Source organism: Dermochelys coriacea, chromosome 1, assembly GCF_009764565.3.
Source record: "Dermochelys coriacea isolate rDerCor1 chromosome 1, rDerCor1.pri.v4, whole genome shotgun sequence".
NCBI classification, from domain to species: domain Eukaryota; kingdom Metazoa; phylum Chordata; order Testudines; family Dermochelyidae; genus Dermochelys; species Dermochelys coriacea.
In genome coordinates, this window is record NC_050068.2 from 228,562,205 (window position 1) to 228,580,773 (window position 18,569).

At 41.6% G+C, this 18,569-nt stretch overlaps 1 long non-coding RNA gene across 1 annotated transcript; it reads right to left on the reverse strand.

Moving 5' to 3' along the window:
- Positions 1 to 1,816: 1,816 nt before the first annotated feature.
- Positions 1,817 to 17,986, reverse strand: LOC119844916. The gene is made up of 5 exons (XR_005289441.1): positions 17,539 to 17,986; positions 16,339 to 16,483; positions 8,030 to 8,103; positions 5,209 to 5,320; positions 1,817 to 3,229 (listed from the first exon to the last, which is right to left on the reverse strand). It is a non-coding gene; the product is annotated as an uncharacterized LOC119844916 (long non-coding RNA).
- Between the last annotated feature and the right edge of the window lie 583 nt (positions 17,987 to 18,569).

An 18,569-nucleotide genomic window follows, 5' to 3' on the forward strand; every position in this document is an offset into this window, starting at 1 on the left:
TCCTTCCTGCATTAAAACGGCTTCCACACCACGCTCAGATGCATCTGTGGTTACTAAGAAAGGGTTGTCAAAGTCTGGGGCCCTTAGTACAGGGTCAGACATGAGTGTTGTTTTAATATGGTTAAAGGCCTTCTTACACTTTTTAGTTCACTGAACTGCATTTGGCCGTTTGTTTCTGGTTAGGTTTGTTAGTGGAGCGGCGATTTGACTGTAGTGCGGTACAAATCGCCTGTAATATCTAGCCAAGCCAAAGAAGGATTGGACCTGTTTGTTTGACTTTGGAAAAGACCACTTTTGGATAGCATTTACTTTGGCCTGTAGGGAGTTGATAGTTTTTTGACCCACCTGGTGTTTAAGGTAAGTCACTGTGTTTAGGCCTATTTGACACTTTTTAGCCTTAACAGTTAGTCCTGCCTCCCTTATGTGCTTGAAGACCTTTTGTAAGGTGCTTCAGGTGTTTTGCCCATGAATGAGAAAAGATGGCCACATAGTCAAGGTAGGTGACTTCAGATTTTCCCAATCCCGCTAGGAGACTATTTACAAGTTTTTGGAAGGTGGTAGGTGCATTCCGCAGCCTGAAAGGGGGTACATTAAATTCATACAGCCAGACATGGGTGGTGAAGGCTGACCTTTCCTTAGCAGATTCATCTAGCGGTACCTGCCAGTATCCCTTGGTTAAGTCCAAGGTAGAGATGAACTGGGCCCGTCCCAGTTTCTCCAATAGTTCATCTGTGCGTGGCATTGGATAGTTGTCTGGGCGAGTTACAGCATTTAGCTTATGGTAGTCCATGCAAAAGCATATTTCCCCATGTGGTTTGGGAACTAGAACCACTGGAGATGCCCAGGCACTGTTAGAGGGGCGGATTACCCCCATCTGTAGCATGTTCTGGATTTCCCATTTTATAGCAGTTTTGGCTTGAGAAGACATCCGGTAAGGTTGGGCTTTAATTGCGTGAGCATTACCTGTGTTAATGGAGTGGTATGCCCGTTCAGTCCATCCTGGGGTGGCTGAGAACATCACCACAAAGCTAGCACACAGCTCCTTGATCTGCTGTTGCTGCATATGTCCAAGGGTCAAAGAGAAGTTCATCTCTTCCATGCCACCATCACTTTTTTCTTTATAGTAGACACCTGCAGGCCACTCAGCGTCATCTCCTCCCTGGGCTGTAAACTGACAAACCTTTAATTCTCTGGAATAGAAGGGCTTTAGAGAATTAACATGGTACACTTTCGGCTTTAGGTGGGGGAAGCTATAAGCTAGTTAACAGCTCCCAGGTGCTCTTGGACCATAAATGGCCCATCCCATGATGATTCCATCTTATGGGCCTGGAGTGCCTTTAAGACCATGACCTGGTCCCCTACTTTGAAGGAACACTCTCTGGCATGTTTATCATATCTGGCCTTTTGCTCCTCTTGAGCATTTTTTAGGTTTTCTTTAGCAAGAGCTAAAGAGTTTTGGAGGGTGACTGCAACAGCAAAAAAGCTTACCCAGTATGCACATCTTAATGTTACCCCCATGTGTTCTTAAAAGTCACAGAAGGTAGCATGTTGAAGATGATTTTGCACTGTACATAAAGAGTCACATTTATAGATGTTGTGAACCTTGGCAAAAAACAAGAACAAAACCAACCAACCAACTCCCTCCCCCTGCACCCAAACCTATGTTCTGATATCCCCAATTCATCAAAGTACTCAAACATTTGTCTAACTTGAAACATAGAGTAGTCTAATTGGTGTCAGTGGGACAGCTCACATGCTTAAATATCTTCCTGAATGACGGACTATTTATAAAGGATTAGATAACGTCTTGGAACTAGCAAATCAATATTGACAAAACATTTGCTTTATTTATTCATTCATTCATTTAAATCCATACATGAAGCTCAGCTCCCTCCAATATGTACCCTTCACTATTTTCAAAATTTTCTTATTTGTTTCCAGTTGTTTCTCACTACCTTGTTTGTTTAAAATCATTAATTTAAAACTCAGGGCTCTATTCTGACATTGTCAGAATGCTATACACAGACATATATATTAATCCACTTAATCTCTGTGCAGCAAACAAACCAACTGAAAGCAGAAAATTTCTGAAATACAGTACGATGGTCCTGAAACTGTTACATCTGTGGCCTTAGAAGTTGCTGCCTTCAGACTCTCAAGATTTCATCTCTCTAACCCAGTGGTTTTCAACCTGTAGTCCGTGGACAACCAGGGGTCCACAGATTATATCTAAGGGGTCCACAAAAGGTTGTTACCATAGAACAGTGTTTTTCAGCCTATGGTCTGTAGACCCTTGGGGGACTGCAGAGTATGTGTAAGATTTCCAAAGGGGTCTGCCAGGCCTGCCGAAGGGGAGGGAGGAGGGCCAAAGGGGGCAATGGCGGCAGTGGTGGCCGGGAGCCCCGGACCCTTTTAAATTGCCCGGGTGGGCCACAGGGCTCCTAGGCAGGCACAGCCACTCCAGACCCCTGTGGGCCGTTGCAATTGCCCAACTCAGTCTGTCCCGGAAGTGATGGGCGGTCCCGGGAGTGACAGATTCATCACTTCTGCCTGCCTCCCCAGGGATGGTCCTGGCCCCGGGGCACGGAATTGCTGTCAATGAACCTAGGGTCTGCACCTCCGTTTGAAATTTTTTAAGGGTTTGCAAATGAAAAAAGGTTGAAAACCACTGCTCCACTGCTCTAAACCACTCTTGGGAAAATGAAGAATTATTCACAGACTGCCCTTCTCCATTGTCTATGGTTCCTGGAAGTTTAGAGGGCAGAGAATTCTTGTACTTTGCCTATTGAGAATAGATGTTTTAAAAATCATAGATTGTAATAACTAGCATATCCTTGTGTTGCTATCACAAATTCTAATGTAGACTCCTCATATGAACTGTAAAAGAAGATTAAAGAGATCTTTGTTGTAATGTCACAGAGCTGCTCCTCCCTGGCCCCTTCTCCTAACCTACCTGTTGTGACTCAGTTTATTCCACGTTCCACAAAACTCCTGATGCTACTCCCTGGGAGTGCAGTACAATGGAAGCCTAACTGATCCTCCCTCATGCACCCTTCAGGGGGTGGGAAGAACCTTGCCCATACTTTGTGTTCAAGGACCATGGGCAATGTCTTCTTTTCCCTTCCCACAGTTTTCTCTACTCATGCAGGTGGATAGCTCACAATTTCCCTGTTGATGGGGGATGGACAACCCCAGCCACTCCCCCAATTGTTCCAGACTATAGTGGCATCTGAAAAAAAGAAAAAACAAATATACATTAAAAAAGTACATTTGTCCCAACCAGGAATACTTGCAGCACTATTGCCACAACAGCATTTAGCAAGCCTGTCCCACTGGCAGATTTAACATGGAATGGCAGGAAGTAGGCTAACCACAGTGAGTATTCGTGCCACCACTGTACTGCAGTGATTATAGCTATGTTCCTGCTACCCCCAAAATACTTTCCCTATGGGATTCTTGCTGAAGTTATGTGCTTAATGTTAAAATAAACCAGTGTTGGCAGTGCTTGATTGAGAAGGTTTGATTTGCTCTAAAGTACCTGAATATCTGCAAATCCTTCTCTGGAACAATCACATTTTTAAATACTAGCATCAGCATTCCCTCTTCTGTAATCATAAGAGAAACACTGTGGTGTTGTCTGGGAGGAGGGGTTGACTATTTTCTAGGCTTAAGCTTAGACTGAGTAACGTTTCTAATGGCAAATATAACAGTTTCAATAAGTGGATGTGAGATCCAGGCTGTAAAAATCAAACAATGGATTGAACCTAATCTCTACATGGAGAAAAACACATCTGACACATGGTCTTCTTTCTCAATAATAGTAATAGCTAGGTCTTGTATAGCGCTTTTCATCAGGAGGTCAGTATCATTTCATTATTCCCATAAGAACGGCCATACTGGGTCAGACCAAAGGTCCATCTAGCGCAGTATCCTGTCTTCCACCAGTGGCCAATGCTGGGTGCCTATTCTACATTTCCCATTCTACATAAGGGGAAATGGGGGCAGAGAGGTGAAGTGACTGGCTCAAGGTCATCCAGCTGGCCAGTGGCTGAACTGTGAATAGAACCCAGGTCTCCCGAATCCCAGTCCAGTGGCTTACAGTAAGTGGGGTACTCTGACCGAGTGGGTACTAATAAATAATTTAGATTAATTTGTTTTGAGGAAAGGATATGAACCCTCATGTTTCACACCTAAGCCATGTCTAACTATTGAGTGTTAGGAAGAAAGTTCCCAGGGGACAGGGTAATCCATAATTGCCTATAGCAGGGTTTATTGCACCTTCCTCTGCAGTGTCTGATACTGGTCGCTGTCAGCAGGTGCTATTGTAGCTTTGTTATGAGCCCAACAGATTGTGATGCTGGAATTACCTTTTGTCTCTTAGTTTTCCCCTGTTCTCTAGGGGAAGTACCTTGCACTGGACCTATACCTGGGGTAGTGAACTTCCTGCTGTGTACTAGCGCAGATACACTAATAGGTGAATTGGATGAGTAGCTCTGCCCAATACCTCCTACTATGGTGTTGGGAATTGTACTTTAAGTGGTTTAGCCTAAGGAAGTCTGGGGGAAAGGGTGCAGCAGAAGGCCATGTTCTGTTATGCAGAGACAGTTGGTACTGCCTCACTGAATAAAAAGGATCTCTTTCAGGTACCTTGGGCTCAGACTAATTACTGAACACAAAACCCATTCGTATACAGGGGAAGTAGCAGCCCTATGGAGGCTGTTTTCCTCTCCATGCTGCTAATTGTGGTATGTATAGCCTTTCTTATGCTGCTGCGCAGACTGGGCAGTCTGGGCCTCAGTGTTGCTCAAAACTGGGCTTGATGAACCACTAATCTGATCCCATATGAAAATTTCTGACAATATGTCAAATATGCTACTGAAGTGTTCGTTTACAGCTTCATCTATACTGCACATGAAAATGTCCAGGGCAGAAAATCAGATGAAATTCAGTTCACTCCCACTAAGTTCTCTTTTCGTAGCTGAGTCATTCTATTCAGAGGATATTACCATTTATTTTATGTTTTAATACTATTTTATTTATTGCTGAATGGGAAAGAATTCCCAGAAGAGTTTTAAACATTTATCTGAAATGCTGCCTTTTCTATTTCTACACACAGCAGGGGGTTGGGCTAGGTGACCCGAAAGATCCCTTCTTCCAAATCTATCATCTATAATTCCATTCAGGTGAATGAGGAGTCATAAACCTGACCTGCACAAGGAGTTTGTGGGTGCCTGGGTCAACAGAAGGGGCCAATATTTTGTCCTTGATGAAGTCTGTACAAGGAAGCCTTCAATACTGGAAGTGCATGCCTTTGGATTCTCTAAATAGAATTAAAAAGGGATCAACAGAGGAGAGAAATACAATTGAAGGGCATGATTGTGGCAACATTCACTATGGGTAGTGTGAGAGTTAGGTAAGGAAATGAAAATGAAAAAGAGAAGATTGGTCACAAAATAAGAGAAAATAACTGGGAAATTATTTAATTTTGAATAGAACTATTTTTCCATTGTGTCAATTTTTGAGTTTTCATGGAAAACCTGAAAAATGTTGGGTTTTTCAACCACACCCAAATTTTTGAAATAAACTGATTTCTCCCCACAAAAAAATGTCAATTTAATCAAAAATCCATTTTTGTTTATTGAAAACATTTTTCAATGGAAAAGTTCCAACCAGCTCTAATGATCAATACAGAAGCCTTAAAGCAAGAAATGCTATTCTTCTTTCCTATTTATTCAATTTACTTAACTTAACCTGAAGACCATGCACAGAAATGAAAAAGATATTGTGGAAAAAATGATGATTATCATTTCTCTCACATCAGCATCTCTGGCAGCAAGTTGTGGGAGAAAGATGCATCTATTGCTGTCTGTTTTCCTTTACTTGTTAGGTACCTTTCATAAATAAGGAATGAAGAACAGCTTTTCTTGCAACTCCTCTTGACACAGGTTATAAACAAATATAAAGACACACCAAAAGTTTTAAAACCAGTCCCCCCCCCAGTCTTATTTTCCTCTGGAGATTTTGTGTGACTTTGCTATTATGCAGGACAATAAAATTGGTGCCATGCCAGATTTCGGGCTGTTACTTAGTTTTTCTTTTACTCCTGTGGTAAAGGAGTGACATATCCTTTACCAAGACTGCAACTTGCTGTGTTGCAATGAAAAAGAAAATTACTCAACCAACAAGATCTACATTCTAAACAATATCTCCCCCTTCTCCGTTTCATATTCATGCAGACTGAGTGAAATCTGTGTGTTGAGGGAGATTTTTTCAAACTCACAAGGCACTGTTAAGTGGCCAACTTCCATTGGGAGTCAATGGGAGTTGGGGACATAGAGCTTGAGTCTGCAACTATTGAAATCGATGGCAAAGTTCCCAGGGGCTTCAATGGGCAGGATCAGGGTTCTGCTTCCCATTTGTGCCTTTGAAAATCTCTCCCAAAATAATTAACTAGAGACTCCATCCTGTAATCAGATGTGTGTGGATGGATTACAGCATGTGCTTAGAACCCACTGATGGCAGTGAGGTTCTGTGTGCTTTCGGGGTTCCACATACATATCTCATTACAGGACTGGCATCTTCACATCGGTCTAAACTGAACTCCCAGATCCAACCCACTGAATTTGGTTGAACCAAACTTTGCAGTATAGCTGGCCAGAGAAACATTGATAGAACCATACTCTGTCAGAATACACAATTCCATCAAAAAGAAAATGCATTGTGAAATGGGGTTGATTTCACTGGAATTTTGTTTTGGAAGAAAGGGAAAAGAGTTTTGACAATGTCATTTTTGGAACAAAATATTTTGATTTTTTATTTTGAAATTGTTTTTATTTTGTCCTTTTTTAGATACTGTATTGTAATGTCAGTGCTTAATTTGTAATGAAAGAGGTGCCAGGGTTCAAGCAATTTTTTTACTTTCATAAGTGACATAGCAAGCACCAGAGGTGCCAGGGCAATGAACCGCTAAGCCTCATGGTGCCAGGGCTCAGTCCTGGCAAGCCTTGGCACAAATTAAGTACTGCATAATGCAAAATAAAAGTCAGTCTAAACAAAACATTTTGAACAACACAAACCATTTAAATTTTCTGGTTTTGTTCCCATTTGGAACATAGCAAAATCTTGATATCCTTTGGGAAATGGAGCTTCTGTCATTTGTCTGGTTTTAAACTGAAGTTTTGGCCCATCACTATAAATAAACAGGCAAATTGAAGGGTGGCATTCTAATTTTGCAGAGGGGTTTTGATGATGATGTGATAAACTAAGAATTTGTACCATAAACTCACCAGAATCCTGGGCTAGAATTTTGGCCCTGTAATGCTAAAAATGTACCTGTTTTAAAAAGAGCTTTTTACATAATTGCATACTTTAAAAAGGAATGTGGATGATCTTTTGGTCTTCTCTTTTCCTGTCCTTTAAAAGTTTCAAGCAAAATGCTGCCCTGTCCAGGAAAGTGCTTGAGAATGAGTATGACTGAAAGCAATGTTTCATTGGCTGCTTATGTAGTGCTGCTGTCTTGATCCTGCGCAAATGCTGTTGGGACAGCAAATTGACAGACAGAAGCTGCTTTATCAGGTGGGGATAACTCATAGCTGCCACACCACATTGTATTCATTACAGGGTATGGATCACAATGTAGCTCTTAAGTTTGTAACACACATGAATTATAAGAAGTTTTATGTAGCAACTACCTAATTCTACAAGCTGTATACGAGATAGAACTGGGCTTGAGCCACAAGCTTTGTGGGGTGTTTGGATCCAGAGTTTTGATTCCAGTCATTGCTAGTGCTGACCATAAAATGAAGGTTCCCCAGAAGATAAATAAGATCTCCTAGAAGTTTTTGACTATCATATATTTGAAGTTTCAGTGGATTTTCCCACTCAACACATTCTGCCCATGGATTTATCTGGCTCGCAGTAGGAGAGGAACTGAAATGGCAGCTGGGCATGACAGAAAGGTATAGAAAAGTCTAACATCACAGATGGAACAGCTGATATGACTGGAGGAGACTTGAAATTAAATACCCACTGTGATCTGACCAGTAATCCAAATTGCCATATCCTTTGTTGTCAGGTAGATGCATGTTCCCCATCCATGCAATGCTGAAATATAAATACAATTGTAAATTGGGCCATGTCTTGTTCAGGTGGCTCATTTTAGAATCATGCGACACTTTGTCACCCATGTGAACAATCCATCAATAAACTCATCCATTCAAGAGAAAAGCACCAGCCTAAATGTATCATCTCATCTGGAATATCTTTCTGATTCAATTCATTCAACAGTGCTCTATTGGAACAAATCGCACACAGCCACCCCAGCAAATTACCTTGCCCAAGGTAAAGAGATTGCATTGCACTTACAATTTATTAAATATCCTATGCTTCTTAATGTTACCCCGCCCATGTGTGTTTGTGAGGCTGGCCAGTCTTTCCCTGCACAGACAGGGGTTGCTTTGAGTGAAGATAGTCTGTAATAATGATTACAGGACAACATCTGTAAAAAGAAAAGGAGTACTTGTGGCACCTTAGAGACTAACATTTATTAGCGCATAAGCTTTCGTGAGCTACAGCTCACTTCATTGGATGCATACAGTGGAAAATATAGTGGGGAGATTTTATATACACAGAGAACATAAAACAATGGGTGTTACCATACAGACTGTAACAAGAGAGTGATCAGGAAAGGTGAGCTATTACCAGCAGGAGAGCGGGGGGGGGGGGGGGAAGAGGGGAAACCTTTTGTAGTGATAATCAAGGTGGGCCATTTCCAGCAGTTGACAAGAACAACAGGAGGGGAAATAAACAAGGGGAAATAGTTTTACTTTGTGTAATGACACATCCACTCCCAGTCTTTATTCAAGACTAAGTTATTTGTATCTAGTTTGCAAATTAATTCCAATTCAGCAGTCTCTCATTGGAGTCTGTTTTTGAAGTTTTTTTGTTGAAGAATTGCCACTTTTAGGTCTGTAATCGAGTGACCAAAGAGACTGAAGTGTTCTCCGACTGGTTTTTCAATGTTATAATTCTTGGTATCTGATTTGTGTCCATTTATTCTTTTACGTAGAGTTTGGCCAATGTACATGGCAGAGGGGCATTGCTGGCACATATCACATTGGTAGGTGCGCAGGTGAACGAGCCTCTGATAGTGTGGCTGATGTGATTAGGCCCTATGATGGTGTCCCCTGAATAGATATGTGGACACATTTGGCAATGTTTCAGAGTAGCAGCTGTGTTAGTCTGTATTCGCAAAAAGAAAAGGAGTACTTGTGGCACCTTGTTAGTCTCTAAGGTGCCACAAGTACTCCTTTTCTTTTTACATTTGTCAATGGGCTTTGTTACAAGGATAGGTTCCTGGGTTACTGTTTTTGTTGTGTGGTGTGTGGATGCTGGTGAGAATTTGCTTCAGGTTGGGGGGCTGTCTGTAAGCAAGGACTGGCCTGTCTCCCAAGATCTGTGAGTGATGGGTCATCCTTCAGAATAGGTTGTACATCCTTGATGATGCGTTCGAGAGGTTTTAGTTGGGGGCTGAAGGTGACGGCTAGTGGTGTTGTTATTTTCTTTGTTGGGCCTGTCCTGTAATAGGTAACTTCTGGGTACTCTTCTGGTCTGTCAATCTGTTTCTTCACTTCAGCAGGTGGGTATTGTAGTTGTAAGAACACTTGACAAAATCTGCTAATTAGATTTCTGGGTTTAGGCTCCAATTGCCACAGCAGTGACAGCCTGTCTCTCCAGAAAGTAGCCTATGGTAGATGGGAAAGATCATCAACGCCTTTTTCAACCAAAGAAAAGCCAGGCATTTTTCCTCAAAGGAAGTGGGAAGAAAAAAAGGCCATGAGAGACTGAATTTGGGGAGTCAGAGAAGTAGAGGTCTCAGCCAGAGTTTGTAAATCATAATCTGCAAGCTCCAGACTGGTACAGCTGCTAAGGACATAAGGGAAAACTCTCCGATTCTGTCCTTTTGAAGTGTACTGATGTTCCTATCCCAGCCAATAGCCAGGTAACAGTGAGTGATCCAGTTATCAGGCAACAGCAGTTTAATCAAGGAAGGCTGCTCCACAGACTCACAAGAATGCAGACTTAGCCTGAGTCTCCTCTTATTTATGCTGGAATATCATGTACTTCTGTACTGGATATGAACTCGCCACAGAGCTTGCTTATACCCACCAGATGTGATCATCATAAGATCTTTAATGCTCTGCCAGGTATGGCTTAGTTTAGTTTAAATAAGGTCTTTTATACACAGTGCCACCCAGTGGTGTAACAGTCCAATACAGTTCTGCATCCCATTACAAGGAGCAACTCCACCAGAATCATTGAAATTACAACAGTGTAGAATTGATGTAAGTAGGAGGACTATGTCATGATGAAAAGATTTTCTTGAGCAGTAGTGGGGAGCAAAAAATAAATTACTTTGTAATACAACACAGCTGCCAAGAAAGGTCAATATCATTTTGGACTCAATGTCCAGAAGCATCATGTCACATATCAGGGGTTCATAGTGTCTCTTCATATGGTAATGGTGGAATACTGCATTCTGTTCATGGCTGAAAACACTGAATTTCAGAGTGCAAAGTAGAACAGAGGCAATCAGAGAGCTGCAAAAACTCCCTCCCCCCCCACATGAGAAAAAGATTAAAAATCTGTCTGCCTATAGCTTGACAAAGATAAGGGTAGTGGAAGCAAGATAATCTAATTGAGGGTATATAGGGTACCTATTGGATGGGTTATATAAACTAAGGTTAGAAAGGAATCTAGGGTGATCAATAGAAATAGCTAATAGAAATAGGATGCAATTTAGAATGGGAATATTTAAGCTGAATAGGAAAATGTCCTGACAGGGAGATCTATTAGGCTGTGGAATTGTCACACAAGAGAATTAACTAGAGCCCTATCATTTGGCACCTTCAAATCTAAAATGGATAAAACACCAGAAAATATGTTAGAGAAGATAATTCTGCATTAGTGGGAGATGGGACTAGGTGGCCTGATTGCTCATTCTGATCTCTAGCTTCTAGTTTATTGTACAATATTCTCCTTCCATTTATTTTGCTTTCCCCCGCCAAGTCCATTTCTTTCCTCCTCAGTACACTCTCCTTCTCTTTCCTCCCCCCCCCTTCCTGAGAGACTAGAGATGAGGGAAGATTGAAGCAATGGAAGACTTTACCTTCCTGGGGATGCTGCTGGGAAATAGGTCCTTAGGTTCCTATCTCCACAATCTATGTGTGGAGGGGGAAGGCTGGGGGGGAGGGAGGAGTTCCTTATCCTTATCCATTTCCTATCTCTGCCTGTGGCAGATAACAGGGTTGAAACAGTCAAGCTGCTAGGCCTGCTATTGGTGCCGTTTCCTTCATGTGTGTCTTTATTCTCTATCACCACTCTCCTTAATTCATGTTGTGGGGGAGAGATGCCATGTCACCATGCCATGTCACCAGAGCCCCTTGTTGCTTTAGGCCTAGGTTGCCATTTACTACCAAGCTGCTCTTGAACTGTAGAACTGGTTGGAAAATGATAAATATGTTCCACAAAAAGAAAAATGGATACTTTTTTTCTTAAACTTTTCATATAAAATTACAAAGTTTTGATTTTTTTTTAACCCCCCAATCCAAAAGTTCTGGTTTTTAGTTATTCTCCTTTTTCAATGGCAGTATGGAAAAAGGGGCAGGAGATAAAAGGAAAAAGGATAGTTAGAAAGGGAATGAAAGAGGGTAAAATATAATACTCAAGAAACCAAAAAATTGTCAGGGTTTTTTGGGTCAAAAAACAGAACATTTCAACAAATGATTTTTTTGCCACGAAAGTTTTCAGTCATTTTTTCTTTAGAAAAAAGTTTCAATATGAAAAGTTTCATTTATCAGATTCTGAATACTTCTATTCACTGCTGACATGGCTCCAGTTTGGAGCTGGTAACCTAGAAATGAAAAGCTCTTTATTTAATGCCTTCAGGATCCTGTCCTCTGTTACTGTGCAAATTTGCAAGGGGACTGTTTTTTTTTGCCACAGGAAGTATGGTGCCATTGCTACTTTATTATTTACTGCACAAGAGAAGTTATAGAAAAGGCTCAGTTTCATTATTTATGGGAGGCATCTAGAAGCTAGGGGAGAATAGTCAGCAGAGCAACAACTTCTCCCTGCTGCTTGGCAGAGATACTGATGGGGAACAAACCTGCATTATTTTCCTAGAAAAGCCTATTATTGCCTGATACAAAGGAGGAGGAAAGTATAATGACAAATGTAGATGTTGGCTTCCTAGTAAAAAACTGAAAGCTTTAGTTCTACATAATCAAACACACCAATTTCTTTGTATTTAATGAATAGATTCACATCCAATTCAACCATAATCTCAGATAAGCAGTATTTAATACGAGTGCAAAATAACAATAAAACACCCTCTATTTATTTTCTCTATCTATTATTGTACTATAGTACAATAATTTTTACAAGAAAAACCCTGAAATGATATTGGTTTTTGAGTTGGATTTGAAGTATTCATCTTGAAATGGAACTAACATTTAAAAAACTTACGGTAATTTCTTTAAGACTATTTTTAATTTTCACATTTATTAAAGTGCTAGTTTAAGGTGCAGCATTATTTATATTTAACAACATAGGAGACTGAATTCCCTGGAAGTTTATCACACCTTAGAAAATTAACTTACATGGGTATGATTCGAAAACACACAGGGAGCAGATACCACTATGTTGAGCAAGATGCCATTTCTACAGTGACAATGGGACCATAATCATGCTTTAGAAGAGTCATTCTGGTTTAAGAGCCTTTAAAAGGCTGCAAGCCAATTTCTACTATTTGTCTACTGCCACGGCTCCCATGAAGTGGAGTTTCAGGAAGCAGGAACCCCATCTCTGAAGAACTCTAGGAAGTCAATTCTTCATCAAGTTGCATAGAACTAACTCCATTACCTTCACTAGTACATTCCAGTTTTACACCAGAGAAGAAGACCGACAACTAGCGATTTTTACAACTGCTTTTATCAAAGAGGAATTCTCCTTTGGAAGTCATTTCTCCTTCTAGGCCCTGTTCAGAAAAGGTGCTTACACATGTGTTAAATTTTAAAGGTATTTAAGTCCTACTGAAGTCAATGTGATTTAAGCACATGCTTAAGTACTTCCCTGAACTGGGACCTTAAATATAAATTACTGCTATAAAAGATAAAAATGAAGATGGGGGCAATATAAAAGTCAACTAATCAATCTATAATCACTCTACTTAATATAAAAACATAGGCACCACAGTTTTTAATCATATAAAACTTTACAATTGTCACTTGCAAGTAATCAGTATACCCATGATGTTCCTTATATTAAGCATACTGTGAATACAGTGGCTTCACTGACTAAAGCAAATGACTAAACTGTAATGTTTTAATGGTGACCACTGTAATATCAAGCTTCTATCTTGATATTAATCTCATGTACACTAGTTTAATTCCATTGACTGAAGTGAAGTTGCTAACTTGCACTATTGTAATATAGTATGGAATCAGACTTTAAATTAGATGCAGGAAAAATTCTCAAATGTGCCAAAGCAACTTAGGAACCTAATTCCCATTTTCAAAAGTGGTTTAGACAGTTATGTTCAGAGCATACACAGAGAGAAGTTAGATAAAATAATTCATACTCTTGCTGGAAGGTTGCAATGTAACACTACTTGACTGCTTAGAATTCAGAGTGATAACACCCAAGAACCCCAAACCAGAGATACACAAAGCAGGCTGCTCCTTAAGGCAGTGAGGCCCAACTCGCCCCCCATTGCCTTAAGCTGCCTTTTTCCAGACCGACTGACATTTTGCTACAGGCCACCCTAGCCAGCAAGAAGGGCCATAAGCCGCCTTTCCCCCAGAACACTCTCTCTCCCCACTTCAAAGTGATAGCTTGCAATTCAAAGACAGTTCTCAGTTCATCACATTAGTCAGTGAGACATAACCACCAATCAGATTCTATGTTGATGGTGGTCAAAAATCTCTTACGGTAGCAGGGATCTTTAAAGGGGATTAACAAGATCCCTTTCTAAGTCCTCAGCTGTCATATATCTGCATAGCCCCACTGACTTCAATACAGCTTTGCTGATTTACATCAGCTAAGAATCTAGCCCAGATCCTATAGTAATGTGTAGGGGTAGAGAAGAGATGACAACAGTAAACACTGGGAAGGGAATACTGTTCGTGGTGGAGTTTAATGTTCTCTGCACAGAGTAGTTCATATACATCCTCTTTCTTTCATTTCTTGTCACTTACGTTTTTGTAATTTTTGTGTGTGTTTATGGCCAAAGTGCTTTCAAAAAGCTATTTTGAGGCATTGCTGTGTGGTCTGAACAATAATTATAGTGATGCTGCTTTCCTGCTGAGGTGGAAGTGTGTGAAATAGAGATCTCCCGGTATTCTCAGAGCGAAACTGTATTATTTTCTATCTAAACACCTACCTCAGAGCAGTGAGGAACATTGGTTTAGAGAAGCAAAGAGTGTGTGTGTGTGTGTGTGTGTGTGTGTGTGTGTGTGTGTGTGAGAGAGAGAATAAAAGACCACAGTAAACAATGAGACAAAGTGTCTCTCTCACTTAAAAGCCTTATACTTTCTGGCTGTGCTCTACAATTGGAATGTGAAAGTTTTCCAGGTTATGGTAGCACCCGAGTCCCTTCTCTCTTTTTCTCCTTAAGCAAAATGATACATTAGGAGCTGTAGCTCACGAAAGCTTATGCTCTAATAAATTTGTTAGTCTCTAAGGTGCCACAAGTACTCCTTTTCTTTTTGCGAATACAGACTAACTCGGCTACTACTCTGAAACCTGTCATTAGGAGAACTGTGACTCAAATTCAGTTAAATCCTATGGTTGCAAAGAACAAGGAGGTACCTTCTTCTGATTTTGCTTTACTGAAAATACACTAGCTTTGTCTTTCCCTGTGCTGCATCTGAATTACCCTGCAAAGCTATAATATGCTGTAATTTAGTCTGGGTAGACATCCAAAAGACTGGGTGTTAATCCAAAATGTAACCTGGATTTCTGAACCTTTTAGGAGCCCTTGCCCACCCCCACCCCCACTATGCCAACCACCTCTTTTTCCCCCCTCTCTCTGTCCCCCCTCCTCACAACCACCCACTCCCACCCCCTATGATAAGCTACTTATCTTCTCATAAAAAATATCCCCCTCATCAATCCCTAGGCATGGCTGCTCTCTACTTGTGTTTGAAACAGGATAGGCTGAACCTAACTTTTCCTGCTTGTCTTGTACCACTCCAGCTAGGTGGCTTCAAGGGGAATGTTCTCTTTCTCCTCATGACAGCTATTCTTATATCTGTCCTCCCCCACCCCACTCGTGCAATGGCAGAGCACCTTTGGCATCAACTATGTAAAGTTTAATAGCTGGTTTGTTCAACTCTGGTATGTTCTGAACTTGTGGTGCTACAGAGACAATTTGGAGCCAGATCTCACCACTATGGGAAGTGGGATCACTTTTCTGGCTTCTCCTTAACTGAAATATACAACTTTGAGGACTTGTCTATTTAACATTTTTTGGTAATCACCCCCTCCTCCCCCCCAATTGCACCTGAACCAATCCAGCTCTGGGTGTGATGCAAATACTATAGTACACAGGGCTACAACTTTCACCAGTCATTTTACCACCATGACATCTAGAGTAGATATGAGCAGGATTAAATGACAGAGTCTTGAAAAACAGCTGTCTAGACTAGCATTCCCCTCATTGCTATTGTTTACAGTTCAGAGCAACTGTGATGTCGTGTCCCTTTAAATATTCAGAGGCTCTGTACTCTTCCATCTCCCCAGTGCAAAGCCTCACTTTATGTTTTGAAGCCAGAACCATAAAGCTACCACAGCAGAAAGTTGTGTGTCCATCAGCTTCCTGTGCATATGCCTGTCTATCTTCTTCTCTGCTGGCTCCAGGAATATAACAGCAACTGAACCTGAATTTCCCCTCAGTGGTCCATTAAAGGTACCCATGTTCAGGCTTCCCACTCTCTAGCCATTGCCTTTATTGGGTGGAGACCCACATCTCACTCCTTTCTGACCAGGGTATTTCTACACTGCACAGCTGCCTGCCCTCTCTGTGTTATTCCCAGCAGAGACAGGCTGCCCAAGCACATCTGTTTACTTTCTCTTCAGAGACCGTTAACATTGTGAGTGCCCACAACTACAAGCTACCACACAATTCTTTCTAAGCAAGCTTATTTTATTCTTAAGGAAAAGGGATTACAATGAAAACATATTACAAACAAGAAAAAAGTATATGCACACTAATCAGTTTACCAGATATCATCAAAACCTAACATGGAGTCTGGGAGGAGCAGTCCTCCAATAACTCACCCAAGGAGTTTCCTCGTGGTTTCAAGTTCATCACAGATTCAGCTGAGGACAAGCACGTGGTCTTATGGGGCCTCAGTAGGCTCAGTCCCTCCAACCCTTCCCTCAGGATTGGGGCTCTCTGTAGACCAGGAGTCCTGTCTGTTTGCTGGATCAAGAAGAAAGCCATGAGCCTGCTTAAAAGTAAGCTATTTATCCAAAAATCTTTTCTGTGTCTGTTGGTCCTGGGATAATCCAGAATGAACTAGCATATGTATGCTGCTTTGTGGGGTGTCTTCACAGGACTGATAACTGGAGGAATTGCATTAGAATCCCCTTCCTCCTAGAGGAGTTACATACAATCCCACAATAACACATCACTGCATTTTTAATACAGTGGACCCCAAAGATTTAAAATCTAATTCCATAAGGTTTAATTTTATCTTTATTCCATAAGGTTTGGCCTGGATATTGCAGGATATTGTCAGTCTGTCACAGCTTTCCCCAACAGAACTGCGCCAGTGGTAGCATGACAGTGGGTAATTTCTGATAAAGCTTCGATATAGGGGTTTAGGACAAGATTTGAGTCGGTTATTTTATTCTGGTGCTTTGCCTTATGCAGTTTACTTGTTACTACAGTAAAATACTGAAGGCTATTTTCCCAGCTCAGATGGTTAGTGTCCATCACTACTTGTCTCAAAAATTCCTCTACTCTGGAAGCCAGGAAAGCTGGGGGGGGGTGGTTAAACTTTTTGAGCTGAGTTGAGCCTCCTCTCCCAGCTTTGAGTTACAAGTTTTGGTTGCGCCCCCCAGTCCCCAAACTAGCCAAAAATAGATGCATGGAAAAAGTATGCTCGATACCCGTAACACAACTTGAATTCAATTACCACAAATTAAATTAAATTACTTTAAATTACCACAGCAGTGGGCTGTTTCTACCTGCTAGGCCAGGGCCAATACCTGCCCCTCTCCCCTTGGGTTTTCACGGTGGGGGAAAGTGTTTGCGACAATCTCTGGGGGCAGAGCCAGGAGCAGAGGCTGCCGGGAGGTGGCCTGCTGAGGTGAGTCACGGGTGGAAGTGGGGCTTGCTCCCCGAGCCCTGCCACTCAGGGCTGGCCCAAGCTGCCTGGCGTTGCCACTGCTCCCATCCCCTCTTAGGATTTAATAAAGTACTTTTAAAGCTGTATTTTTCTTAAGGTAGGTGTCAGGGGATGCTCTACTCACCGCTGGAGCGCCTCCTTCTGGGGATTAGGACTGCCAGTCACTTCCTGTCGTTGCTCACTCTGCCTCTCTCCCTATCTTGCTTGCTTGGGACTTGACTGCTCCTGCTTTATGGCTTGGCGCTCCGGCAGGTCACTATAATTGTCCCCTTCCGGGTTGGAGTTTGTGTGTCATAGTCTCTTGGGACCCTCTGCTCCTTAACAGCATCACTTCCCCAGTGACAGGTAGGGGAACCCAGGCCCACTTTCTGTCCTAGCTTCCAGCCCAGGGACTCTACAACGATCAGTCAATGTCTGCCCAGTCCTAAACCTTGTTACTGTATCCATGGGCTACTTTCCTATCTTGCCTTCTCTCATCCTGAGAGTTGCAGCCGCTTCAACTGTCAGCTACTGGGCTCTATCGGGCCCCTCCTATTCTTCCCCAGCTGAGCTTCATCACTACTTTTTCCCCCTTGCTCCCTGGCTCCTCCTCCAGGTTCAGCTGAGGTAGTTAATTGGTCCACCTAGCCACCTTAACCCCTTAAGGCCTTGTGTGGGGTGAACACCCCATCACAGTCGGGTTAAAGTAGTATAAGGTTTTATACGATATAGATATACCATAAGGAAAAGGAATGATTTATTCTAACTAGATTTGCACCTGGATAAAAAATCAGTGTTCATGGAATTCAGATATAAAAATGGTTGATCAATGTATTCCTCATTTATGTGAATGTGTTTCTGGATTAGTTTCTGTTTTTTGTGGTATGGCATAAGGAGAGTAAATATGTCTTTAGAAAAAAATTATTAAAGAATTATCTGTATGGTACTTTAATAGTCCATTCACTCATATCCACAAAAAGAAGGAAGAGAATGTGATGTGTTTGCAATGAATGTGTAACAGAGTCCATAAAAGACACTGGATTCTCTGTGTCCTGGTTAACAAGGAGGTCTCTCCTCTCCATCTCCCTCCTGTGCTATATTTTAGACCTTTAACAAGAGAAATACATGAAACACACCAAAGACATGTCTGTCCATGGTCCCAGATCTACTCTCTCT